At 28.5% G+C, this 24,706-nt stretch overlaps 1 long non-coding RNA gene across 1 annotated transcript; it reads right to left on the bottom strand.

Moving 5' to 3' along the window:
- Window positions 1-16,323: 16,323 nt before the first annotated feature.
- On the bottom strand, window positions 16,324-17,405 carry LOC139906021 (uncharacterized). The gene is made up of 3 exons (XR_011781211.1): window positions 16,747-17,405; window positions 16,552-16,691; window positions 16,324-16,492 (listed from the first exon to the last, which is right to left on the bottom strand). It is a non-coding gene; the product is annotated as an uncharacterized lncRNA (long non-coding RNA).
- Between the last annotated feature and the right edge of the window lie 7,301 nt (window positions 17,406-24,706).

Below are 24,706 nucleotides of genomic sequence, written 5' to 3'. Positions count from 1 at the left end.
TTGCTACTTATTATGAATATGATTTATTTTTTTTAGAGAACAAACTCTAACCTTATTTTGAATTGAGGAATATGTTATCAATTATTTTTCTATTAATCATAGTTTATGTTGATACGCATGTTAATTATCGTTTGTTTATGAACAAAGGATGGCTAAACCAGAATATCAGGAAATAATATATAAATCTTCTTGTGTTCATTAGCAAATAAATATTATTGTGTATACTCAAGCTTATACATTTTTAAAGACTTAATATGAATTGGATATATTATTCAATATAAGTTACAATAATTTTGGAATGATATCATCAAAACTATCCAGCTTTACTGTACGCCCAACAAAGGAAACCAAAGTAAAGTCTTTGAAAATTGATACAAAGGCTCACAAGAATATATGAAGTATTCTTAAAAAAGTATATAAATTAAGAGTTTAAATCCATAAAATAAAGATTAATGCTCTAGAGTTAAAAACTATGATCTCAATCTTATCATATTTCAAATACAAAATGACATTATCTTTCATGAACATATTCAATAATAAAAGAAACTTGAAGATAAGAAGGAAAATCAAACCATTAATCAATTTAGAAGAGTTCATCAAATCTATATAAATAAATCAAAGTTTGTCTGTATGCACATACGCACTATTAGGTATTTAGAATAACATAAATTCTTGCTTTAGGGATTTTGTATCTACCTTCAAAATTAGAAAAGGAAAGACGGTTGTTGAGTGTGTTCTTTCTTCTTTTTTGTTCATTATTTCATCGGCCGTCGCGATGTTAACTTCTCCTTCTGATGTATGCATTATTGCCCATCTTTGGTGTAAATTGTTTTTAAAAATTATAATAAAATAAATGTATATGAATTTAAATATTACGACAATTTTTTCCTTTACTAATCCTATTTTAAATGTAAAAGATTCTCCCCTTCATAGTAGTAATTTATTTTCTCATCCCAAAATCATATAACAGGTAGTTTAGATTAACAAGACTCTGAATACCATATGTCTAAATACTCAACTCTAGTATTAATCTTTATGTAAGAAATTAGATCGTTGGCAAACCCTGTAGTGACAACTTGGTTTTATTAATTATATGTATTAATAGAGTATTAAATCCCTAGCAATTTTGGTATTCTGAAATAAGAAACCAAAAATCAATATTATAACCATAGTTTAATAATAAAAAAAATAATTATATAAACAAGAAAAACTGCATAGCTACCATAATTTTTCATTAAATCAGTTACAAGAGCTATGATGTAGGATGGAGGAGAAAAGAAATAAACAAGGAAGTAAAAAGAGCTTACTCTGATTCTCAATGTCAATCCTCAATTATATAAAGAGTCCAACAAGGAATTAAACTTATTACCCCCAAAAAATTTACTCCTGATTAATCTCAGTTTTTGATGAACGCACTCACACGTTGTCAATTTTGTACTCAGTTATTATCTCTTTAATAACTAAAGAATAATGGAAACTCCTTTAGAAAATAAAAAAATACTACTCAGATTACCAACTACAAAAATACTTAGCAGCTAAAAAATGCTTAGGATTTACAACTCTATGTAGACATAGGCATAAGAAGTACCATGAAAAAAAGGACCCCTCAAATAAGATATAATGTCAATTCACTCCACTCATATTTATTACATTTAAGAAACAATGTATCTCCTATATTTCCATACTAATCTTCAGATACATACTTCAGATCAAAAATGTTCATATGAAAAAATTAAAACTCTGTTTAAAGTTAATATGATTGTAAGGGGTATAAATAAAAGTCATGTCCCAATTACTGTTATTGCTAAATATACTAAAAAAGTTTTTGATTAATCTCGATAATTTATTTATGTGCGATGTATATTGGAACAGGGGTTTATGTGAAAAATAAGAAAATGAGAAAACTTTATTTTTCTTTTTGTAATTATTTTTGTTTCATGAGGAAGCAAGGACTACTCTTGTTAACAAAATTTCACAATTTTTTGTGAAAAAAAAAAAAAAGAATACATTATCAAGTAACTATGACGTACCAAGTGAGATAGGTGAATCGACAGCTGACAACAAAATACATATGATATTTTTGTGTTGGAGAGGCAAGGACGTGCTACGTTTCTCAAAAAAGATTAATGAAGGGGGGGTTATGCGGAATATATTTCTAGATCATTTCAGGATGCAATGGAATTGGCAAAACATAGAAATGAGAGTTTTGCCACTATTTTAGTTGATTTTGAAAAGCATTCGACTCCATTAGTCACAAATGTATTATCGAACAACATTGTCAGAAGTGATTTCCCATTGAATTCAGAAATATTATCCTTTGTGTTCTCAGGAAATCATATTCTCTCTCAAATTTACTAGTTCTGAACAAATTTCTTATGAGTAGAGGATGTACGCAGGGTAAACCTATCTCTCTCCTTTGTTATTCATCCTGACAATCAATACCCTATATTAGATCTATTAAAAAATAAATTTTTTTGAATTTTGATATGTTCCCCATTTTTCCTATGCTTTAAGATGTGAGAAGCTCAAAAATCATTTTTTTAGGGATCTAAGTATGTCTTATATTGGGCCTTCAAGTTTTTCCAAAATGTCTTTTTTAATAATTTTGCGTAGTTTTTGAACAAAAAGTATCCATAAAACACACCATTGAATGCCAAAAAAAAAAAAAAAAAAAATCAACTAAAATAGCTCCTTTTTTGAATAAAACATTTTAAATATTTTGTTATCTAAGTATGTAGATTGTCCAATATAATAAAGGTAAAGAGAAGCATCAAGGTGTGTGGACTGCGGTACATAAATTATACACTCCCATCTATCAATGTTATTTTCTCTTATATTTAGCCTTTTTTTGTGGAAAACAAATTAATATTTTCGAAAAATTCTACAATTGCTTCAATTTCTTATTGAAAAGAAATTTTTTTACCTTTTATACTACTTTATATATTTTCTTAGACATTTATTAACAAAAACGTAAAATTACGACAAAAAGTTATTGAAAAGGGTTATTAATAAGCTAGTCCATGAACTTGTTTGTTTTTATTAATAAATTAGGATAAATAAAATGACTTGGCAAAAGTGATTTACTCGGCGAATAACTCATCCCCAAAAAAATTATGAAATGATGTGAAATAATATACAACACTCAAAAGGAGAAAAATGCATACAAGGGTTAGGTTGACAAAATTATAGGATGGCATAATATTTTCATAGCGACCCATATGCTTAGGCACAATCCATAAGACCCAAAATTGAGCATCTTATTTAGTAAGTGGGATCTGGGATCTGTGAATGCCAAGGAAGTGTGGAGGACTTTTACTTTAACATGGCTCTGAAAATTAAGAAGTAATGCAATATATGGGCTTTAAGGCTGAAAAGTCGTTTCAGTGAGGAAATTGGTAACCTAGTTCAAATGAGAGTCTTTATGGGTACCAGAGCACGGCTTGAAGTAGCCGGGGGCTAGGGATGATTCTGGAATCTTTTGCCGGACTAGAGGGAAAGTACCCTTGTTCCCTTCTTACAGCGCATGCCTATTGGGGAATCATTTTACTTCTTATGAACAAAAGTGGTTCCAATATCGAATGGTTAGATCCTCACTCTATACTAAGAAATCAACAGGTGGGAATAAGTACTGCACTTTCTATACCTTTTCCAATTTAAAATGTTATCTTTCAAACTCGGATAAACATTTAAACCCTTATTTTTATTATAAAACAATATGAAAAACTTTATAAATGATTAATTATTCGTTGTGTTCTTTTTGTAATTTATTTTTGTGATAAAACTTGAATCGTTTTTTTCATGTAAATATATTTTACTTTTTGTTGGGTTATTGCTTTTTTATAAAGTGCATTAATAAAAATGTTCAATTATTACTTATTTTATCATTTTCAACAAGTTTTGAAGCGATATTTATGAGTAGTTGTTTAGTAATACAAATTTTGGTATTTATAATGGAATTATTTTTAAACTTTAATGTTGAGGGATGTTAATAATAATAAAAAATTAATTTTGTACATTTTTATTTAATTAACAAATTAAAACTCATTAATCAATATTATAGATTTGTAGGCGATAAATACTGGTAAGGCTGATTATAAGATTGAAATTAGCCCAAAAAAGTATATGTTAAATTAAAATATTCCGTGGTATGGAATATTTTAACATTGCACCATGTAAACCATTTCTACAGCATCTGAATGCAAATTTTTGAGAAGTGATAAAACATCCACTTAAAGTAATTTTAGGTAATAGAAAAGGAAGAGCATTAATACAGCCACATTCATAATCTCAGGAAATTTCATTTTGACATTCCAATATGATATATATATATCATATATACTTTTTTTAGAAATTTAGGTAAACTCTCTCTGAATGATTGGTAGGAGGTCAGAAACTCTTGGAACTGCAATATTTTGCGCATACAGGTATATGAACGGTAGTAACTTGAAATAAGAAATTGAGAGTAATTTTGAATGTTCAATCTACGGGCCATTTGTTGTATTTCGTGAGATTTTTAATTATCATGTATTCTATTCTCATCAGTAGCACCCAAATCAAATTGGAGAAAGTTGTCTCTTGTATATCCAAACCTCCTAAATTATTGGGTTTTGGAAAATCCTCACATGGTTTGAGGCTTTGTAATTTTAGGAGAAATTTCCGTACCCTCACACTCCTTGCAACATTATTCAGAGGTGAAACTTTAGATATAGCTGTATTGATTTAAGAAACAGCATTCGTAAGTATAGTTTGAGTTGACTGACAAGGATTAAGTTTAAGAGTATCTTGAAGCTCCCTTTGTAGAGAAAGAGGCTCAACCTTTTTTTGGAGTGTTTCATGGCAGTGTTCGTTCACATATTTGAAAAACAATATTAATTCTTGTCACCTAGTGTAATGTATTAGTGTTCTTCCCCCTTGTTCTCTTCTCTTATTTTCTTGTACAGTCTTTTACCTCGTTTTAAGTATAAATAGTTGTGTATTTTATATATATATCAGAGTAGGTTTTTGTATTAAAAAGAATACAGATGTTCTTATCAATAAGACTTGCATTATTCCTCCACGCCTTTCCTTCTCCTTATTTTTCTCGGTCATCCTGCATCTCTCCACCTTATAAATAGTTCGTGTCAACTCACCCTCGTCAAGAAACAACACCTAGAATTGTTTATTTTTTATTTATTTTTTTCCACTAAAAAGAAATGGATTTCTTAAAAATCTTTTCAAAAAATTGTCATAAAGTAAGACTATAAATTAAACAGTTTTTGCAAAAAAAAAACTCAAAGTTTTGTGAAACCATTATTAGCCAAACAGAGAATATCCCGCCAACAAGCTCCACTCTCTTATATTGACCTCAATTTTGAATACGTATTTCATTTTGGCTTCTTTTGTATGGTTATATGTATCAATATTTTAAATATCATTTGTTTACGTATTGAATACAACCTGATACATATATTGAATACGATAGTAGAAAAACTTTTTCATGGCTATTAATACATTTTTCAAATTGCAGACTAATATATCAAATATTATTATTTATTAGACTGCGCAACGGAAAAAAGGCATTGGGCTATTTTTATATTCTTTGTAACCTTAATTAATAATCTGCATTTTATAGAAACACAGGAAAAAATAATTTTTTGATCCCTTGCAGATTTTGTAAGTATACTGACAAAGAAAAAAAATACATTATACGAACCAAAAAAGTGTTTGGAGGAAGAAAAATACTCAGTATGATCCAAGATCATCTTCAAGTATGGGGTGGAAACTCACCTTTTTGAAGAGAGAATTAACATGGCCATGTATCCCGAACATCTTAATCCACAACCTCTTTACCTCAGGGTGGGGGCCTGAAAAGCGTTTGTGTAATGGGTCTTCTAGCAGGACAATGAACCAAAATATAAGGTCAAAACAACAAATGGGCGGCTCAAGAAGAAGTACATCAAGTTCATTGAATGGTCTAGCCAGTCTTTGGACCTCAATCCTATAGAAACTGTATATTAGTGGACCAACTTTTTTTGTCAAAATCGTTCCCAAAAACTGTATCTATTATAAAATTTAAAAAAAATTTAGACAGTCTTATGAAAATCGATATCTTATGTCGAATTTTCCATGTTTTTATATAAATAAATAAATATAATAAAAAGTGTAGCACAGCATTATTACTAACAGATTGTTAAGTTTAAATATAAAGTATTCAGAAATGTAAATTTTATTAAGTTTTTTGTTTGCATTTTCTAGGTGAAATGAGTTATTTTAGCTGAAAATAATATATTATCTATTTTACAAGGAAGTCGAATGAAAGAATAATGTATTGTACACACTTTTCTGAAGTTTCTCTTTATATGACATCATAATTTTCAAATTAGTAAAAAATCAATTAGAGGTTATTGTTTTCATATAAAGTTTCAAATCGTTTAAGTAAAAATATAAATATCTTTATCCTCATTTTTAAGAATTTTTATTTACTTTTTATCTACATTTCTTAGGAATGTACCCATCGATTTCAAATTCATTTTTTCCCACAGTTTTCTTTAAAAATGTTCTTTAAATTATATTTTATTTTAATTGATGATATTTTGTATCAAAACATCTTTTTTTTAATCAAAATCTTTATAATGAAGGAAGTTAAATGAATGTATATTTAAAAAATATAAATTCACTTATTTAAAAAGTAAGAGCTGTGTAGAATGTCAGAATGTTCATATGAAAAGCATGAATCTATTGAATCAAATCTGTAAGCTAATACTTAAAATATCTATTGGGATTTGCAATATAGATATCGAGAAGAAATTGCATCATGTAATTATTGTATGATGAAACAATTTGAAAATTATTTTCCTTTGTTTTATAATTCTTAATTTAATCAACAATGGACTAAAATAATCGAAATTCAATTAGTTTGTATGTTATTTAATTATAAGATAAAAATAATAGTAAATCAGTTTAAGAACTTTTATGAAGGACAAACATATTATGCAACCTAATTTTAAGTAGGAATCCATAAAAAGATTGCACACACTCTATCAATTTTTAACTTTGGGTCACATTTCACTTTTAAATTCCACATATATTTTAGTTGGTCACTATTTGGACTTAAAAAGTTGACTTACTTTTATATAAAAAAATTGAATAATTCAAAAAGATATCTGAGTAGTTTCAGCATTAGAATATACTTATTTTTTATTGAAATAGATAATGACCCTAATTTCAGACAATTCTCTTTAAGCAAGGAAGAGTCAATTTATGGACAGTGGAATCAAAAAACTTTACTTTTCACGATCAAATTTCAGAAAATAATCCAAATATTTAAAAATAATTGATCGTAATTAATTTTTGTTAATACCGGTCTTGATATTTCTAAAAAACTACAACTATTAATGGGCAGTTGATTGTAAAATAATAATATTTTAAGAGGTATTAAAAGTGCTTCTTCTAATAATATATACTTAGTATGTGACCTAAATTTTATTATATTGAGAGAAAGTGACAATATTAGAACTCGGCAGAGTTGTAAAGAAAATATGAATCTTGTCAAAAAACAAAAAAAGATTGGAAAGCTGGAATTCAATATCCACTGATTAATACCTACCTTTATATCAAAGTATTTGCAAAAACACCAACTGCTGATCTACATCCGTGTAATTGACATTACATGGGTGTTGTCAACAAGATTTGGCTCCGTATATCCAAGGGACACATAAATCCTAAATTTCAAGACTGGTTAAGTTCAAACAGTATTGTCCAATAAAATTCATGAGAGGAAGGAGAATTTGGCACAAAATTGACTTTAACAAAGGAAACATACTTTTGGGACAAACTGTGAAATCCTGATGTTTCATTTATGCAAAAAGTTAAACGTATATTCAATGGTGGTGATGATGAAATACCTTCATCTTACAAGACTCCTCAAGATCATGACAAATTCAACTTTGCTCTGACTACCAATGTTGACGTTATAAGGTCTATTCATATGTTTAAAAATACAATTACAGATTGAAGACAAAATAATGTTTCCAAAATTTTGATTTCTCGATAAAATATAGCAAAATTTATCACTAATTTATGATAGATATAAGACAACACTAATTGCAATTAATTAACCACATAGAACAGTATTTTTTTATTAACACAAATTACTCAATTTGGATATTCTTGGTATTCATATTTCAAAAATTTAGCACTTTTTTCCTGATTTTTGGCAAAATTTCTCTCAACAGAATTTTTTTAGAAATCGGCAAAATTAAACAAATTGAATAAAATTTTAAAAAATCAATTTCTAAAACCAAATATATGTATTTAGTTGTCATTTGTAAATTGATAGCATATAACAGGTTAAAACTTTAATACGGATAATTACGATGGCAGTGCTCAATTCATAACTTTTTTTCTATCAAATTTACACATGTTTATATTTGTGTAAGATACAACAAAAATCAGGAAAATTTTACTTTTATTCCTCGAGGTTATTTAGATTCAATGTCCAAATTTATCAATGTGTTTAACATGCATATTTCGAATCTATCATTGATTTTCGTATCAACCCCAATTTTGGGAGAGTTTTTGACTTCAATTTGTTTTTGATCTTTTTTTGTAATTTCAGACAATTTCTATTTTAATTTCAAATATTAATTTATATTAGATATGAAATAATCAACTTTTATAGAAAAAAAAGTATTGAGTTTAAAGATTCTCCTTTTGACAGACTTATATTAGGCGATTATAAAATAAAATACATGTTAAACATGTCTTTTAAAAATTATATAAGAACACTATATGGGTGTATAGTGGACTACTTGGGGTCTCAAAATGATATATGCATACTCTGTTTAGATGTTAAGCAATGGTGTGACTAGAACAGAGGGAAATTTTGTTGTCAAAATGAAAAGTACATTTTAAAATAACGACATCAATTAAATAAATATTATTATAGGTATATGTAAATATCATGTCTTTTATAGATAAATAAGAAATGAGTATAATATTGTAATCGGACATTGTGATATTTTTCAGGTAGTTTAACATAAAAAGTTAAAAATACAGGAGCATAACGGATTCGTAGATTATTATTCTATTTTTTTTTTCCTTAAATATATTGATTAAAAAATTATTTTTTTCTAAATTTGTTAAAGTTCAATTATAAAGGACTGTTAATTTCAGCTGATTTATATTTGTTAAAGATATAACTGTCCAAAAATTTTAATATCATGCCCGGTTCTTTCCTAATTGGACGCAAGAGCTGTGTCATAAAATAATCTTTGCTTAATAACACCGTAATAGATATCAGGCATTGACGTCATCACCAATCAATCTTCACCCAATTTTATAAGAATTATAACTACTCTAATTGGCCGTAATTAAAATTAATGACAAACTATTCTACTGTATGCAATATACTTAAAGTTTTACTAAAATAATTCAATGGCAAAACTAATTAGACATATTTTATTCCCATTTAAGGATTTAGGTTATAAATTATTATCGATATTGTTTGTTTTTTTTTGGCATTCCGGCAGGTCATATCTTACATATAAGTCTAGATATAATAATAAAATACATGTCACAGTTTCATACAAATGCATACATTTAAAGTAGAGATCCAAACTTGCAGCAGCATGATTAAATTACAAAAAAACAAAAACATGATTTTCATAGACTCAGGAAAGGACAATATGAAAACAATTATCTACTATATATTATATATTTTTGGGTATATTTTTTGTTCAATATGTCCACCTTTACAAGCAATAACAGCCTCGACACGCCTGGGAACAGATTGGCAGCTCTTGACTATGAAGGCAATCTACATAGTGTACTACGCTGCCATGATGACAGCTCGAAGTGAATCCAAATTTGGATGAGGGCAGACATTGTTCTCCAAGATGCCTCATACTGTAAAGTCGAGGAGGTTGAGGTAAAGGCTGGAGGAGGCCTGCATGGAGGCAGGCCAAGAGTCAGCCATATTATTGCTGCATTAGTTTAGGTTCTTATTGGCTGTATGGAAGAGATGCTCCTTAATGGACTTGTTGATGTTGTATAGAGTCTGGCAGGAGATGCTAACATTCTCTGCAACTTTCTCGGCACTGATACAGGCGCGGAGGAGATTGAACACGTGTTGCCTTTTTTGGTTGTTGCACCGATATTTCTACACTTAGAGACATGGCATAAAAAATGCTTTAATTGGGTAGATAACTATCTTAATAAAAATTTAAAAAAAAACAATAATAAAATTGTAATTCAATGCTACTGTAAGTTTTGGGTCTACACTTTGAATGTTTAACTCTAATTTATGAATATATATGTACAACTAGAGTTGTGTGAGTCCTTATTTAGGACTGACGACTGCAGTCCCGTCCAGTTAATTCCTGTATATTAGTCCTAAGATTTATAAAGTTCGTTCCAAGACTCAACTGTATTTTTTCTTTTTTTTTAAATCAGCTCTAGACTAACAGTCTCAAGGACTTCTACCAAGGACTGATAGGCTCACTCCTAAGACTGGACTAGACTAAATAAATAAGGACTGACACAACATTATATACAATTCTTATTATAAGATTATTAAAAATGTTGCTGTTACCTTTTAAAAACTCGATTTTCCTAATGATATATCACAAACAATGATCGTTAAGCTTGAGAAAATACTTTTTTTCTTTTTGAAAAATTGCCTTTTAGGTGCATGTACACAACTTAGATAAAACAGAAATAATGATAATGATTGAATGAAGAAAGCCACTTCAGGAAGTCCTTTACAAAAAAAAAAATAGATATATATGATGATGACATATCCATTGATTCCATACATACAATAATATTAATAGGGAATAACAATTGTTGAAACTTAATTTATTAGATAACAGTAACAAGACCTAAATACAAGTATATGTATATGTGGCCACAAGTGCGGGATCGTTAATTGATAACATATTGACATCATATACAGATCTTGTAAAATAGTTGTATTAACAACTTTCTCAGATGTACATTAAAAGATATTCTATCTCAAATAATCATCAGGAGAAGAATATCTTATATTTCTAATCTTATAAGATGTTCTTGTATGAGTGATAAATGAGTGAACATATTTATTATTAATTTTATATCCATAATAACTACTACTTTGTACTAAAATTTGTCTTAATCCTTATAATATATAATTAAGTATATAAATATAACAAGTGTTTAATAAGTATTTTAATACTTAAATGTCATATTCTCGTTTTAGTCTTAATTCAGCTTGATGAGCTTAAAAATAGTATTGTTTTTATAGAAATGTAATCGACAAATGTCAACCATCCTTAATCATTAATATGATATCCTCTGAACCCAATAACAACCCCCGGGTGATACTCCAAATGGGCAAGAAATGACTCATTACCAGTGTCAAATTCTATTAGAAAGTTTTATCTTCTCACGTCCAAGTTTGACAATTTTTAGACTTGACTCTTTCATCATGACGTGTGTAGAATGATTCAAACTTTGGTCTGCACTGTATTGTTAAAAATTTGGAGTTTAAGAAGTGTAATAATACCAACCAAACTTTAAAAATCTGCTTATTGATTTTGTAGATCAATAAAAAAACCCTTTTCCCAAGATCAGTTCATAGACATCCTAAATCCAACGAGATTGGTGGCATTTTATGATACCACATTATTACTAGTGCATGATATTTCGTAAAATATATGTGACGAACATCATTTGGGCTAAACTTGCCACCATTTTTTTATACCCTTATATCACCAGATCTATATCGTATGTCTTCTCATCTGAGAATTAGTAAAACAAAATTAAATGATGCTAAATAAAACTATGAGTGGAGTTTCTTGTGCCTTTGAGATAGGCATTCCTATAATTTGTTTGAATGCGTTTTTTGTGGTCTCAGGGAGTCTCAATTAGTTATTTTTTTGCCTCCATCTTTTTTCCAAAGTAGTTTTGTTTTGAAATCATGTACACGGACTCAATAATATCTTAGGAAATCGTTAAATCTTTTAAAATTTTATATTGAATTGTTTTTAAAATACTTTTGAGGACCCAGTATACGTCATCTAAACAATAAATGACGTATGTACTATAGTTTTGAGATAACATTTGAAATAATTAAAAAATATATATCTTTAGATTTAAATATTTTTAGTGGTGGTCACTGAGTTGGAGTATGATATAATTTACAACTAACAAAAATATAATTATGTCCTATTAATATAAAATTGATTCTCTATGCCCTCTTAAAAATATGGCAATACATACAAATTTAATGTCTGAATAAACAAAACATATAATTGTATTCAATTTATATCCATAAAACATAATCAATAATTAATTATTAGATAATATTTTAAAGTAAAAATATGAAAGTTTAGAATTCTAAGACGGTAGAATCACCCTCAACTGTCGTCAACAAAACCCTGGAGTCCTCACGTCTTTATTTTGAAGCCCATAGTTCGTCTAGATTATTATTTATACACAATTTTATTGATGATTCCGTCTACTTTTGGAGAGCCCGAGTCTTAAGTGGCATAGCTACCATCAAATCTCGTTATTTGAGCTCTTTTCCAAGTTCATCCCTAATTTTCATTTCCACGATTTCCCTAACATGTATCACCCAATAAAATTCATTAAAGATATTAAAAGAGGACTCTGTACGATCCTTGTAGAAGGAGCAAATCTTTCAATTTCATCTTTTTTCTACTTGTTGATGAAGACTGCTGATGTAGTAAGACAATATGATAATCATATTTCTCTGTTTAATAGATTTATCATGCCAGTTTCCGATCCCACTTTATAGGTCCGTGTGTCAATTTTATTGAGTTTTCGGAGTCGTTTTGAAACCAACAGAATTGGAGGATTGGACCTTGCTATCATTTTTCTTGTAGGTATTCCTCTTGGAGGTATATGATTTATTACACCAGGAGCTATGCATCATGCTCGTTGGATAAACAAATTATTGTACGCTCTCAAGATTTACTTGTTTCGAGATCAATTCAAGGTCACTGCTTAGAAAATTAAAGGAATTCGCAATGTTTCTATTTTTATCGTGAAAATATATATAAGAGCTTAGTTAAGAGAACATGACGTTATATCTGCTCCACGGTAAGATCTTGAATTTCTGTTAGCTTGAATTTTTTTTTAAATAAAAATCCAGAAATTTCAGAAGCTCCAACAAAAAATTTCAAGGCATTTAAGGTATTTAAACGATCATGATATAGCTTTAGCATATTTTGACCTAAAAGTTTCAACTCAAGAAAAAAGAAATAAAGCCAAAGCAATTAACAATTTGGAAAGGACCTTTAATCCATCAAATACACCAAGGCGAGAAATAATAAACATGAAAAATATTGAGCAATTATCCTTGTCGAATTTTATTTTAAAAACACCATACACTTTTTTACATGTTTGGATATGACGAATAATTTTTTGGAAGCTGACCCTGAAACTTAGAATTCAAGAGAACATTATAAGGCTGTGTGTTCAATCATTAACAACCTAATAGGTATTAAAAATTTGACTGAAAGAGGGGTTGCTATGATAAAAAAAAATATTTTTAGTAACTACTAATGAAGAGCAGAAACAATATTAATTAAAAGTTTTCCATAACCATCGAAATAAATTTTCTGATTCGAAAAAAAGTATATTAAGTAGAAAAAATTATTAATTTTTTTTAATATCAACAACCCTCATTGTATGTATATAATATTTGCATTACCAATTTTTTCCAATCATCACTCTATGTATTTTATCTCTATGATATATTCTTTCGGAATTGTTTACAACTTTAAAAAAAAAAATTATACTTCAACCACCCAACGCTTAGAAAACGGATTATGAAGAAAAAATAGAAATATCAAGAACTGACAACAACATACATTGTATTTTTTATGTATTATGGAGAAGGTAACAGGGTGTTAAGGCTTCAGTTATAATATTTTAAGCACATATAAAATTATAATTTTACTTGTTGTGTACTTTAATTAAAGCTGCGGTTATTGATTGCAATATTGCTTAACATTTCAATGTGAGTGATTCTATTTATATGTTTTCCTACCAAAACATAGAATAAATTAAACAAATACACTCAGTATATTATTTTATTTACATTAAAATTGCCAAGATATTTATACTAATATAAACTAGAATTAATATTTTTGGAGAATTCTTTATAAAATGTTATGGGTTATTTAACAAAGAATATATCTATAAGTAGAAGAACCCGTAGTTGCAGAATATATTTGTGTATTTTTAATTTAAGGGGTCGCAAGAATTGAAGATTCCTTGGACGATCGAAAGTACTTGAGACTGGGACTCAGATATTATTAGATATCATCCGTCAAACTCAAGTAGACATTTTTGGACATTGCAGAAGATACAAAAGCTTTATAGAAAGTCCTAGAATAAACGTGCTAGTTGTTAGTCTATATACAATTTTGCTCTTACCATTACATATTTATAAATTAGTGATTTTAGAGGTTTGCTGTTATTTATTTATTTCTATGTTGACTGAAATTGATATGAAAATGAATGTACGTCTTACTGTTTTATTTTCGTGACTTTTATTCTGTTAATATTTTATATATCTTTTTTAATTCAGATATTAATATTTTCAGTTGGATATATAAATATTTATGTTGTTAAGTTTTCATCTGGTTAGAATATTTTAAAGTATATTATTAAATTATATTTATTTCTTCAGAAGTATCTGCACGAGGCATTTTTAGATATTTTTTATATTATTTGCTATCTAAATATATCTATATAAAAAACAAACAACTATATTTTTTTGATTTACATTAAACTTGTCAAAATATTGATACTATTATAATCAAGAATGAATATTATTTGAGATAATTTATCAAAGTACTTGTAAAGTCAATTGATACTTGTCAAGTAAACAAGTTGATAAATTATAATGGTTTTTTTTTCTTAGTAGAGTTAAATGTTGCCAAATGTTATATTTATACGGTTTGACGTTGTAGGATCTTTATCCTTAACGACATTTCCAGGGGTATATCTTATTTATTAAAGGTATATATTGTTTTTAAGAGATAACCAACTGATTTATCCTTAAATAAATGCATTTTCATAAATTGGTAGAGCGAAAAATAATATTTTTTATTATTACGTTTTATTTTTGCGAAAATAGCACTTTTATATCAATATTAGTCGTAGTTTTGGTATTTTCTTTTACGATATAAAATGTGAGTGCTTTAGTTTATGGGCATTAATTTTTGTAAATTGAGTATTCGTTTATTCATAATAATTTCTTCCAATCGAAATTTTAGATAGGGATAGGATTTTAGTAGAGTAAGGAGAGAAAGGGAAGCGGGTGCAATTTATTACTGAATGTAGACTCTTTTTAATATCAACTGTTTCTCATATATATATATATATTTGTGTATCCTTTTTTATAAAAATTTACAACAAAAATAGACGAGAAATCATCTTTCAGAGGCAGATTTTAAAATCACGTTGGTCTATTTAATAATGAACAAAAAATATATAGTACAATGTAGATCAATGCATAACTATAGTTGATAATGTGCGAGGAGGAGGGGGGAAAAAAGACATATGGTATCATTGTTTAAAATACTGATGTGATTATCATCTGCCTGCTTTATTATGATTTTTGAGGGTATAACGAATGTATTTATTAGCAAAATGTTTAATGAAGATATACTACGTATAATTGACTTCGACGTTTTTATCCGTTACAGTAGATTTGAAAACGTCACACTCCATGAAATTGTAATTCATTATGAACCTTATTCTCAGAATAATAGCTAATGAAACGACAAAGTAGAGTATTTGAAATATATTTGAAGCTCAAAGTTTAAAAAGAAGGCTTTAATGAAATATAATCTACATACTAAAAAATAAACCATTAAACATTTAAGTTAAATATACAAAATTAAACAATTAAAATCATATAACTATTAATAATAATAAATTATAAATAAAGAATATTGAAATAATAGATTGATCCAGATAATTTTTTCTTGTTCTAACATCGGAATTCAGTTAAATATGTCATAACTTTAGGTTGCAATACACAAGCGAGACGTGGAGTTTAATCAAAAGATAATCACCCCTCTTCTTCATGTGGAAGTTGCTATATACAATTGTGCACAGGATAGATATATCTCTACCGATGAGATCTAACTAATTATTAATAATAAAGTAAATGTCAAAATCATAAAATTAGACAATAAATATATTAATAAAAAAATGTTAGAAATAAATTCATCTTAAAGATTTAGAGCAAAAGCTAATTATGTAGTAATGTCCGGCGATATTACTCCTTATTAAGAGCATCAAAAATATATTTCCCCCGTTATTAGGTATGCTTATATAACAACATACTATTATCATGAAGGATATACACAATTGTTAATTATAATGCAACACCCAATGTAACTACCCTCGTTGTTGTGACCATTTAAACAGTTATTTTTGCCTTTTATGAGTTTTCTGAACACCATTTCTTGGAGCCCATCAACCATAGCTAAGCCTTAAGGGATAAAATAATATTTAATGACTATGTAATATTGGAAAACCTAATTATCATACCCAAGTCTTAAAACGAAGTAAGTAGTCTCAGACAAACTTGTTGCAAACCATCCAAAGCTACTACCCCCGTTGTTGTGACCATTTAAGCAGTTGTTTTTGCCCTTTACTGAGTTGTGTATCATAATTCTTGATATGTTTAGCTAAAATAGAATCATATTTTATGGTTAGATTTAAAAAAAAAAATTGAATACTTACTGTGAGATAGTACAAAATTCAGAGTTCCATTTCGATATTCGTAAATACTTTTTACTGATAACTTGATCGTCATTTGGTGTGGATGACTCAAAACATTTTATATGTATTTCTATAAATGACATCAGTAACAACATCCTCCATTAATTTAATGATGGTTCCTCGGGAAGGGATATGTTTACCCTTGTATTTCTCCATAAATTTTTTGAACGTAGATGATTAGCAATGGATAAGGTTATATTACATACAATAAGCATCCTTGTGAAATCAGAGTTAAAGTCTGACTTGATGTATTCATCGTTAAATTGATTTTATAGATGAATATCCATACTCTAGTTATGAGATGAGGATAATGAGTGGCGTGTAATTCTAGACAGGGGACTAAAGGCACATTTATATCGACAAATCCGACAAACCATCTGTTTCTCATCCGGTAAGTATTTTCCAAATTCCTAGGCCTCCATTTTCAGAAATCCAGACAGAAGGCGACGTTATTTTAGGCATTTTATTCAGTTCTCTATCGACTATCCCCATCTAATATTATTATATTAATATTGAATAATAAAGGCAGGAATGATAACGTTCATGATTGATAGAAGAAGATGTATATTATTTAATCAATGATGCCATAAGTAATTCTTCTTTTCTCCTCGCACGCTTTTGTATTCTTACCAAAATTATCACCCTTATGAAGAAATATAGAGTATGTATGTATATTAGACCGGTTTGATTTTCAATTTTTTTTAAATTTAGATTACGGATAGGGTGATATGAAAATAAGGTGTACAAAGTTTCATCGCTCAACGATTTCCTCATAATGTGGCATACTACATTAAAAATTTGAAAAAATAATAATTTTTCCTTTTTTTGGCTATATTTTTTGATAAACGAGTATATCAGATTTTTTTTAAATAAAATGGTTATATGTTTGTATAGTCTACATATAATATCTTCTAAACTTTTTCATAAAATGATAGTTAATACTGCAAAAAGGGAAAAATCGTACCAAATTTTTGATCACTCGCGTATAACGCGCACCTGTTTTAATGTATTTCAATGAATATAATTTAAATAGTAATTAATTAAAAAGTTAATTTCCTTACATTCATTCGTGAAATTCGAATATAAAGAAAGCATAATTATGGTAAACATCTAATTTATGTCTTGCACCTAAAATGTAATAAATTTCATTTAAATATGAATTTTTAGTTGGAATTCTAAATTTTTTAACTGTTTCTGAAATATTACTTTTCATTGCTTCCCATATCCGGATTTGGCTTCTTTCATCAGTTATCATAGGCATCAAAATGTTTCCAGGATGAAAAAAAGTAGCCATTTGTTATATAATTGGCTTGACATTTTTTTGGGTTTGAGGATACAAATTTCTTTGTCGTTTTATTGACCAATTTTGACCATTGTCTTTGGATCCGTTTATAACAGATGGTTTACTTTTTATTTTGAACTATATCGGACCATATACATTCATGATAAAAATAACAATTTATTTCATGTTTTTGGAGTGATTTTTTGTAGAAACAGAAAGCCTTAAAATATTATTAACAGTAGTAATCCATCTAGAATGTGCAATCTTCCGGGGATTTTATTGGACAGTGATTTGCTACAAATACCTATAGACACTGCTTTGAAAATATCTAATATGTATTGGTTGTCATTAATTAAGTCATTAATATTAGGGAAATTATTAAAAAAAAGTTGCAATTGATGTGTTTTTATTGTACCTGTGGGTCCCGAAGTTTTAGCATCTAAAGCTGTAACGAGGTGCCTTAGCAAAAGCTCATTTTGATGTAAAAGGCAAATTACCCATTGAAGAGGCCTTTCGAAACTTCTTTCAGGCAAGGAATAAACCTATTTTTGAGCCCAGTGTTGGTCACAGTCCCATCACACCCAACTACCAGTAAGTCTTTAATTTTGACATCTTCATTTATCGAGAAAACAAAGAATGGAAGAACTAATGTTTAATGCAGACATATTGCAGGAGTAATATGTCCTATCCAGTCTAATCCAGGTTCTTTTACATCTGAGCTCCTGGAGCGTCATCAAATATGTGTGCGTCCTGGAGATGCCTTATGAAATACGATTCCTCTCCTATTCGAGTTTCTGTTTTTATACGGTAGGGTATATCTTAATTCGAAATTTTATAAATGCCCAGTTTCCAGGTCAAAATCCGTTTCTATTCATAAAAAATACCATCGGCAAAGTTTCAGAAATAATTAGTTGTAGCTCAACGGCCTCAATGTTATGAAAATTGCCGATTTAAAAAAAAAATCCTTCCTCGATTATCGTGAAAACAGTTCCCAATACAGATTTTTATGTTTGATAACTTTTTAAAGATTAGGTAAATTACTCTAAGATATATTGACACTATTTTCAGACAAAAATATTCATAATAGGAATTACAATGCCAAATAGTAAAAGAGATAGCCAATACAATTATAACTTATTGCATCGAATATTTTTACATCTTTACTATTTTCCTTATGAAAAACATGACTCTTTGTTTTAATTGTATTGGTCCTTAATTTGAGATGTTAAATTAGTCACATTTATTGGTCCTGCAAAAGTGTCTTCAATATCAAAGCGCCCTCTATGAACCATAATTTATGATATGCAGATTTGGAGTATTTTTGTTTATAATTTAAATCCATTTGTTATGGAACTCTACTTGTGTTATATTTATACAACAAAAATATTAAGGACGTAGAAGAACTAGCCCTTAGCCCATCAAATTTTAAAAGAGGAACAAAAAATTATATTTTTCTCCAGAAGTTGCCTCATCTCTTTATCGCACAAAAGTGTATAATATGTGAACTGATGTAGACCATGGCTATGATTCTGCTTGGGATCAATTATTGAATTTCATGTGTAGCAGTATCGATCCGTCTATTTCAAGTATATTGCCATTCGCAGTTGAGATACCATATTTGACTGGGATAAAGTCAGATTCATAGAAATATTAAAAACTTTGTTTTATTAGAAAAAAATGCTTCATAAAAAGTTATTACTCTTTGCATGTAGACATCACATTATAGAATTAATAATTAGCTAAGTTTTTCTACTCTTCAAAAAATTCCATACAGGTTACTAATATACACATATTTTTTTATTATCATTTTACAGATTTTTAATTATAAAAAAACTTTCTTATAGAAAGGTGAACCACAAAATAATTATCATCTCAATGATATATATTTTTCTTTTAACCAAATTTTACGATAAAACAAATATATTATGTAAATATAGACTCATAAACGCATGGGTAGAGTTGAGAAGTTGGTAATGAAAGTATTAAAAATATTATTTGGAATGAAAAATATGGAAAAACAACATTAAAATTCAATGAATAAAATCATCTATAAAAATTTAAAAGACTATGTTACAAAAAGGACAAAAATTGATGAAGATGCTGAAACTCACAAAAGAGGAGAAACTATTATTTTTATTGATATAAATTATCTTATATTAATAAAATTATAAACTAATAAAATATATATCATACAAAGCAAAATAAATAGTTATTAAGGATAATTGAGCACCATTTTTCAAAATTATCAATATAAAAAATTGCTCTAAACATACGTTTAACCAATTGTAATCTTTTTAATAAAAAAAACTAATTGTCACTCAAAGACTCTAACAATTCAACAAATAGAAATATTTTATGAAATTTGGATGCTTTGTAGGGAAAAAAAATATATTTTTTTATAAACATGCCGCAGAACATTGGGCCATAAAGTTTTTTTAAATTAAATTTAAACCCATATTTCGAAGTGAAATAACTCAATGGATGAAAATCAAATTTAAAAACAATTCGTTAAAAACATTTCAGCATTAAAAAAAATTATTTATTAACTTTTCTTGAATACATTTCCTACAAAATGTAGTAATCATACAAAAATTAAGTAAAATGAAGGATTTGGAAGATAACATGTTTTATCTATTTTTCAATTTCTTTATATTGGTGCTAGGTAATTTCATTCGCAGTAAATTCTTTCCCGGGTTTGTTTAGGGATGTAGAGGGAGGGCTCGACAGTAGGCAGTCAGTACTGGAGATGAGGGATGACTAGTAATGGATGGGAGACGGATATGAATGATATATTGGGCTTATGAACTAGATATGACGTCATGATAAATCTAAAAAGTAGTGAGTGGGGATGGAGTCCCGATCTGTGGATATTATATATACCTTGGGAAATAGAAGGAAATCCTGTCATGACTCTTCCTCTCGTTCATCGTCTATCACTACTCGCACGTCTCCTTCTCACCCATGGACAATAATCAATTCCATCATCACCTTTTCTCTTCCCTTCCTCTTTTCACAATTCAAATCTATGTAAACAATAAACAATTTTGCAGGAGCACCTCACTCCCTTCTCCAGGATCACTTACTCTCCCCTGTTTCAGGTTAAGCTCTGGATTGAATCCTACAACAATCATCATCATTCATAGGAGCATGCTGGAACTCGTAAGATATCTGTATAATATATCCTTCATCCTCTTCTCATCCAATCAAAAATGCTCAAACTCTAATATGTAGGGTTCAAAGCATTTGGAAGGAATCACAGAATACTATTTCTACAGTCCATTGCGATGAATAATTTACATTCATATACAGTGGTTTTCTTCATCAAAAACCATGAAGAGGGTTGTACTTGAGTTATTGAACCAGATCAAGATGGGGACCTCGTCCATAAAAGTCTGCATGCATTGCTGAATATGAAATATATTATTAAATACATCTAAGAACTTCATTGACTTATCCCCATTATAGATTGAGATAAGTTTGCTTTGGCCCTTCACTTGTGCTTCTCTTCCTGTGCCCCGGGAGTAAAATGATCTTGCAATCTTGTGTGCTTATATCTAATGAGTTATGTATATTTATGTTTCTTTGTGGAATTAACCATCTTCCTATTACTGGGATAATTTTGGACCCTAACAAATGAAAGAAAACCATGTTACAAGACCCTATAAAGCATCTTTTTTAGTGTTTGATTAATACGAGAACCCGATTGATATGTTCAGTTGTCGAGCTTTGAGGATTGAATATGATAAGGAGATCTTCACTGTTTGAGACTTAAACTTGGAATATCAATCACTAATGTCATACCTATGAAAGGATATTGAACATCGGCGACTATGAAATTATAAGAAACTTAAGGAAATTGTCAATTAGTTGGCTAACTTTAGTAATATACCAAAAGAATCTTCTCCGTGGGATGTTAGAATGGAGATATCTCTCATGGGCAAAATTTATAAACTTGTGTCGTATAATATCATCTGATATAATAATTACATTAATTATTATATCTCTTTAAGATATCTCATTTGGTCTTTAGTTTTTGATATTTTTAGATGATTTGTAGTTATATCACCGAAAACCTATTTAATGACACGACGTATTAAGTTAGATGATTTGTCGAGTTAAAGTACTCGAGTCCAGTATGCATATTTCAATTTTTTCAAATGAAATAATTCTTATGTATATTTATCCTTAGTTAATTAATTATATTTCCCTTCTGTACTTGTTATTTTTGTGTATCAATTGAAATTAGTCGAATAAATAAATTTATTATCACGTTAACAGACTTAAGATTTTTTAAAACGAATAGTTCTTTTTTGTAGATACATAAGTATAATTTTATGGGTTCCACTAAATTATATTATGAGAATCTTTAAATTATTACCATAAGTTGGATATTTTATGAGAACAGCAAATTGAGTATATCGAACCAAAATAAGTTAAGAAATGTATAACATGATTCATTGGAAGGAGAGTATTATTGAGCGATTGACTTCTAATGATTTAATGCAGCTTCTTTTAAAAGAGAAGCAAATGTTAAAAATATCACAATTTACTGTAATATGCAAGAGGGGAGTTTATGGGTTATCTATGTATATTGTACACCTTCATCAATACTCAATTTGAAGGTCAATCCAGTGCTTATGATCGTTTAAGTATCCCAAATAGTTTGTTGGGGAATAATTGGTTTGTCCTCAAAATGGAAATTCAGGATTATATTCAATTAGTATCACTTGAGGAAGGAACTTTAATGAAATATTTTAAATTCAGTATTATCTTTTTAAAATTAAAATCTCAATCCCTTTACAAATAGATAAATTCAATTTAAAAAAATTCATTTTCAAATAGCTAGATAGGTCATAAAAACGGCTGTTGAAGACTGAAACTTTTCAAACATCTTTTTTTTCATCAATACAAAACAGATTATCAAATTAACATATCATCCAAAATATGAGATTCAGTTAAGATAATTATATAAAATCTTAACTTTTAATTTTCTCTGTCAATGGGATGAGCTAGAATTTTTAATTAATTTGGATAATGTTATTATAATCTTAGAGACCTTAAAAATTAGACGTTAGAAGAAAAATTTATTTCTTCTATAAAAACGATTGAGACACCGAATGCCGTGTCACAAAGGAGATATGAGAACAAGTATCATGGGCCGTTTTCTATATTTAGAAAATAACGTTAAAACAATGTATTATATATATACTCTTATAATGGACCATACTAGTTTTAAGTTTCGGTCTGAAAATGCTAAAGCAGTCTCGGACCATTATGATTTTTTGTGGACCGAACTAATTTAGTCTGGATCCCTTTCATTTAAAATTCCGCCTAGACCGATTCTATAGATTAATTGTTGATGATGTTAGGTGTTTTTCAACACTGTGAATATCGGAACAATAAAATAGAAGAAACAATTATCCAAATCAAACAAAAAAAAGGTATCGGACCGAGTCTAAAAACTAGTACACACCAAAATTAAGTTATCAGTTTAAAAGTTTTTAATATTTAACACTAAATAACCCTCCGAGTAAATATGTAAAATACTAATAAATACTCTAAAAAAGATTTCTATCAAGTTATTTTTGATTTTGTTGTTGTTGCTTTAAATTTAGTGTGGTTATCATGGGTTTACTAAGCAGATAACTTATGTCGGGGAACTTTTGCAATGGGAGTTAACTTTTTGGACGTGAGAACCACTGTTCTTTCAGGATTAACTTTGAGTCCAGAGTTTCCTCTAAACTTCTTCAGTGTGAAAAGAATATCTTTGATAGAGATAATTTATCTCTCCGCAGAGCCCTCCGTGAGATTTGTGAAACGTCATCTGTACACTAGACTGATATATACTTTATCAACATACTGAAAACCCTCAATTTTTTCATATAATATAATTTTATTGTTATTCAGAAAAAAAAATTACTGAAGTTAGAAAAATTTGATTTCCCATTCCCAAACATAGCCTCAGTTTTTTTCTATTCGCCCCTGATTCTTGAGAAAAAGGCCTCCAAGTTTTTGTTGATTATCTATATTTTAATATTCTAAACTATTTCAAGCGCTCAGTGTTGAAGGTAGGAATAATTGATATAAATATTATAATAGCCTAAACTTATCAACATGTTTTAAATGTATTTTTTCTGTTTGGTTGGTTTCGACTAGTGGCAAAAAAAAAGCTCTGATTTCCTTTCTATACATTAAACTCCACAACTGAGAAGCGTAGTTTAAAATAGGCATAACATATGCTTCATAAAGTTTCTTCATTAGCTTCATATTTCTGGATTTAAAACTCATTTTAATAAACCCAAGCGCTCTGTTTGATTTTCTAACAATATTGTAAATTTGAGTGCTGAATTTCATGTTGACAACACAAGTTATCGTAAAGTAAAGTTAAATATTAGTAATTTGTCGTGATAAGCTCATAGCTCCAAGAAAAATAAATCAAGAAAGTTTCAAAATATATATTTTGATGGACGAAAGTCTTAAATTTAAGTTAAAATAAATATCATTGTCAATTCGAGATAAGGCCACGTTAATATTTCAACGATAAATCTCGTTCATAAACCAATCTAATAAGAAATGTCCATTTTTTAGTAGGTCATATGAAGAGTAGAGAAGAAAGAGAGGAATTTATATGAATTCAAA

This window comes from Lepeophtheirus salmonis, chromosome 7 (genome assembly GCF_016086655.4).
Source record: "Lepeophtheirus salmonis chromosome 7, UVic_Lsal_1.4, whole genome shotgun sequence".
Classification (NCBI taxonomy): Eukaryota; Metazoa; Arthropoda; class Copepoda; order Siphonostomatoida; family Caligidae; genus Lepeophtheirus; species Lepeophtheirus salmonis.
The sequence above is the reverse complement of the archived record's forward strand: the minus strand, read 5'-3'. Positions and strand labels throughout refer to the sequence as shown.